This window comes from Lycium ferocissimum, chromosome 4 (assembly GCF_029784015.1).
Source record: "Lycium ferocissimum isolate CSIRO_LF1 chromosome 4, AGI_CSIRO_Lferr_CH_V1, whole genome shotgun sequence".
NCBI classification, from domain to species: domain Eukaryota; kingdom Viridiplantae; phylum Streptophyta; class Magnoliopsida; order Solanales; family Solanaceae; genus Lycium; species Lycium ferocissimum.
The window spans coordinates 12,198,921-12,204,572 of NC_081345.1; the positions used below are offsets into that span (position 1 = coordinate 12,198,921).

Sequence of the window (5,652 nt, forward strand, 5' to 3'; positions counted from 1 at the left end):
ACTTTTTGTCTCCCTTTTCTTTTCTTTCTTTAATTAATTAACATCCTCGCTTTTTATTCAATTTTTTCTCCGAATCTCTTCATCTTCACACCATGTTATTCCTACACATTAAGAATATAATATTAAGCACAACACAATATAATAGTACTCAACAAACGATTAAAAGTATTAAAATGTGAGGCAACAATGGATAAATATATGCATTTTTGGCCCAACATCACAGATCAACTGTCCAAATACTGCAAAAGATAAAAGCAATGTTGATTATCTCTGAAAAGCATTTCATCTTTGTCATATAAGAGGTAGATGATGGTTTCCTTTAACCCCGTTCAATCCAGCAGGGAACTCGGGTGAAAATTGTGATATACCAACTACAAATAAATAGAGGTACTGAATAATCAGAGAATAAGATGATTTATACCAGTCTTGATTTTCAATAAATTTCTTAGTCAACTAGTATACTTGAACATAACAAAATTTCCAGCAGGGTAAGCAAGTGAGCGGAAAACATTCACTTGCAATATAAAATTAAAACTGATAGTACCCTATGCTTTTTTAGGCTACAATGCATAATCCAAATTTCGAATGCATAAATACCACTAACTAGTTCCTATTTAAGAAACACAAGGGATATTTTACTAAGAATTATAAGTCAAGTCAATCTCTAGAATGAGAAGATCACCTGCTGCAATTTGGTGGTATTTCTGGAAACAAAGAACCGCACGTTATGTGGAGATGGAAGGAATACATTTATTGATGTCAAACACAAATGTATTTTTTTTGCTTAGTTTTTTATGCAACATGGCAGATGTACATGCTTTAGGCAAATCATGCATAAAAAATAAATGTTGGAGATAACATGACACAATATACAGGTGTTAGAAGAATTTTCCTTCCCTAGATTCTAGAATGATGATTAAACCAGCAGAATCTTCGTTTCTTCAGTTCATAGGTACAGAGGAATTATGTTTTTGTGCTCCAAAATATAAGCCTATACTATGTTCATTTAATAGAAGTACCGCATATGAGATCAGCACATTCTGCATACATCTAGTTCACTAATTTCTAATTTATCATCAGTCTCTCATGTTGCCACCTAAACAAAAGTGTGAAAGCATTGGCTGACTACTAGGGAGTATTAATACTGCTGAGATCCAAAACATGTAGAGAAACATCCAAGAAAAATGCTACATAGAAGAATCCCTCATCAACTGAGACAAGACATTGAAAATAAAACAAATTCCTGCTGTCAAGTGTCAACATCCGTTTCTCGTTTTTATACAGTACCTGTAATGGACATCCTAAGCATGCTATGCTTCGAGTTTGAGCAACAGTTACCGAAAAGGTGGGATTGTCAAAGCAATAAATGGACAAAAAAGAGATGAATGGATATAGATATTAAAGGCTATATCTCACATCACAACAGAGAAAAAAGGTAACCATAAGACAAAAGAGCATCATCAAATATTCAAAGCACTTTGAAGTAGTACCTTGTAGTGGAGCAGAGCTCTTCTAGTTCTTGCATGTTACAATCCTTGATTCCAAGAGTCCTCAAAACCATCAACACACAAGCAATCCCACGAACGTAGTTGGTTTATATGTGGAACCTAACGTAACAAGAACAGCCTATTTTTAAGACCTACAGAAACTAAGGACCTGTTTGGCCATAAAACTAGTATTCACTTTTTTCCGGAATAATTAATCACTTTATTTGAAAATCAGTGTTTGATCATGAAAATTCTAAATCCAACTTGAAGTTGTATTTCAAATTCGGAAAACAGTTTATAACCTGTTTTCCAACTCACTTTTTACTTTTGAAGTTGTATTTAAGTACATTCAAACACGAACATTATTCCAAGCACAACTCCATCTTCAACTCTAACTCCATAAATTCAAAATAAAGTGAAAATATTGGCAATCTATGGCCAAACGCCTACTAAAATCCAGGCTATATTAAGAACATACTCGCTAGATTTTATACAAGATACAAATATGTGTAACATTTAGTACTTGTATCAGCCAAAATTCTAAATTTTAAATTAGCATAGAACTTCCAAGAAGGAAAAAGAACAAATCATGAAGAAGTGAAGAAAATTGATGTTGAGAAAATAATTTCAATATCTCAAAAAGAAATATTTTTATTAATGTCTAGGTTCATTCCTTAATACCTTATTAATGAGTATTCAATATGATGGTGAATCTTTCTATCCTAACGTTAGCAAATGGATGTGGTTACACACAATTTATGAGTCATTATATATCTTATTATAATTGATCCGTTATTTTCACTTTAAGAAAACCACTTTATTAGCATATTAAAACCTCTTCTTAACCGTAGCAGCAAAAGTCAATTCCTATGATTTTCTATTCTCTTTTGAGTTATCTAACCTATATATAATTGTCCTATATTTTTGGTGAATAGATATTGTATATGGTAAAAATCAGTGTAAAGTGCCATGAGGGGTCGGAGTAAAATATAAACGCCGACAGATGTGATGTTGGATTGAGTTCAGCGGTTCGGATGAGTTAATGTCCGAGGGGTCGTTTGCCCATTAAATCCAAGACACCAGAAGCCGAAGTGTAATTACCCGTTTGATCGTTATTGTATCTCCGACCCTTTTTTACCCTTTCCCGAGCTTGGTTAGCTCACTTTTGATCCAAGGGGACTTTGATACGCTTTTTGAGGTATTTAGATTTGATTCGGGTTACTTTTTTGTGAAAATTGGGCTTAAAGCAAAAAATAGCTGACTCAAAGTTGACTTTTGGGTAAACGCACCTTTTTCGAAAATCCATTGATTCTGAGAGGTCCGGATAGTCATTTAGAACTTGTGTGCATATTTGGTTCGGTTCCCAATGCACTTGTGTATTTTTGGGATTTGGTTGGAAAGGGCTTTGGGTATCGGGGGTTGACTGCGCCAACGAGACCTCCAATGGGAATTCTGAGGCCACGAGTGAGTTCGTAGCGTGTTTCTATATATATATATATATATATATCTGCATATTTGGTTTGTGTTCGGGAGGTTCTAGATGGTTCCGAGGGTTGATTTCAAGTTTGAAGGCACGGAAAAAATCGTGTGTCTCAGGACGCACACAGCGCCAAGCGGTAGCGCACGTGAAAGCATAGCCAAACCGCTGAAGCGGTAGCGCAACAGCAGTGACCGAACCGCCAAAGCGGTAGCGCGAAAGTGCTCTTTGCCCAGCGAGCCGGCCGACCGACCAGTTATTCTTTTTAAAATGCCCTAAGTCTTTCATTCATTACCCGCTCCCAAATAGAGCTTTTGGAGCATTTGAGGAGCATTTCTTAGGGGAGAATCATTGTGGTAAGTTCTTCCATCTTCATTACCATTCCTTATTCCATTAATCATCATAGGAAATTCTATAAATGTGCTAGTTTCTTTAAGAACTTGTGGATTAAAAGAGAGTTTTTATGAGTTCTTCTTTCTAGGCTTTTAATGATGAAATTGATTGGGTTATGCTAGATTATGATGTATCTAAGGTTTTTAATCATATACATTCCATTAATTAGTGTGGGATTCTTGAATTTAAGAGTTAGGGTTTATACCCAAAATTTGGGGGTTTTGCTTGGATTTCGAAATTGGATGAGTCCTTGAGTTAATTTAGCAATTAGTTGGTGGGTTTTGATCACCTAGTGCTTAATTAGATAACTTACCCCAAATTTCCTATTTTTCCCTTCTGGGCCCCGTTTCCCTAAATTTTAGGGTTGAATTTAACCTAAATTGAATGATAGCGCTATTGGTATCGATCTTCATGATTTCTAATCTAGATTTCAAATATGCCTAGACTTCTTTGATCTTGAGGCTCAGCGGAAGGGGAAGGCGAAAGAGTGATTGTCGGCATTTGTTGTTCGGCCATCCAGGTAGGATATGGCTTACCCTTGGTGAGACTTCGTATAGCGAAGAATATATTTAAATGATATTGTCGAAGAAAGCATGTAAACCTTCGAATATGAAGTTGGGTTAGATATTATCTTAGGTTGGGCCCTGTTGCGTGATTAGGGCTAGCCACCCCGTTCTGTTGTGACTTGTTTGTTCTATTGTGTTGGCTTGATGTCACGTGTTGTTAGTAGATATTAGAATCAGTTGTTCCATCTTGATTGTGATACTGTAGTACCTTACTAGTTGATATTGATACGAGAATAGAGTTCTATATGACTTGTGTAATCCTTCCTGATATAGTTGGCGTACCCATGTTGGTACTTGTGACACTGATATTGTTGGCATACTTATATTGGTACTTGTGATCCTGATATTGTTGGCGTACCCAGGTGGGTACTTGTGACACTGATATATTATTGGCATACCCATGTGTCACACCCCTATGAGGAGTATGACGGGCTCCGACCCGTGGGCCGGTACCCGACTTATGCGGTAGTTACTTTGAACATTATAAACCATAACTCAAAGAACACTCGCAGCCTTTGAAAAGGCCCAACATAGGAATATCCGATCATTCAGCACATATGTACGTATCGGACCGACAAGGTCGCCACGACACAATGTATATCATAAAGACGGCAAGAGCTAACAAGAAAGTATCCGGAAGCTCAAAATAAGGCCGACAAGTGCCACCGATATATTATATAAAAATATGAACCGGCGGAGCTATAAAACATCTAAACGTACATACACGTCTACGAGCCTCTACATAGAAACAATACAAATGATCGAAGATCAATACAAATAGTACACGGCTTCGAAGTAAGTGGAGTGCTCGTGAGAATGTCTGATAGAACACCTACGTGTCCGATCCATCTCACACCCTTTTTCCCCGTGGCATTAGCGCAGCGTCCACAAGTATGGACGTCGTACGAATAATGTGCGAGTATGTAAGGCATGAATAACAACATAATCTAGGATATGAAAGGTAATATGGAACATGAGAGATAACCTGTATATCTGGATGCCTCGTAAGGCGGTGTCATGCATGCTTAGCCTTTTTAAAAAAAAAATATTTTTAAACATATATCTAGTACCATGGCCGGCCATTAAGGAGCAGCGTCATATATATAGTATCATGCCCGTCCATTAAGGCTCAGTGTCATATATATAGTATCATGCCTGGCCATTAAGGCTCGGTGTTATCATCATTAGCCCGCGACCGGTAGCAATATCATAACATACCTGCAAAGGTATGCACATCTACGTGCCATGCCGGCCGACTATAGCGCGGCGCGGTGTGAGAAAATACATACATATATATAAAAGCACGTACGAGAGCCCAGTGAAAGCTAAGACTCTTACCTGAGCGACGTAAAGTCGTGCCTCCGATTGTATTACGGAACATCACATGATCGTCATGTCTCACCTTGAAGGAACTAGCATCGTTTGTTGAGACTATCAGTAAAGAATAACTTCAAGGGAAAACATAGAATAGGATCATAAATCTCATAAAGCGTCAATTCATACACTTTGGAGCCTTTAGAAATGTGATCATCATCAATGAATAAAATGGAGAAAATCAAGAAGTAGCTCGACATTCTCATATTCATTTTGAACTCATAAGCTTAGGGATTCTTAAACATGAAATCATCTTTCATCGTGATCATCATAGAAAGTATTCTATCTTTTGACATCATCGTTATCATTGTAAAAACATGTCCTGTTTTTTTCTAAAACGTATAGAATCATAAAT

At 37.0% G+C, this 5,652-nt stretch overlaps 1 pseudogene; it reads right to left on the minus strand.

Annotated features, from left to right (window-relative positions):
* Window positions 1-5,652, minus strand: part of LOC132054365 (guanylyl cyclase 1-like) — an 81,074-nt pseudogene that overhangs the window by 33,272 nt on the left and 42,150 nt on the right.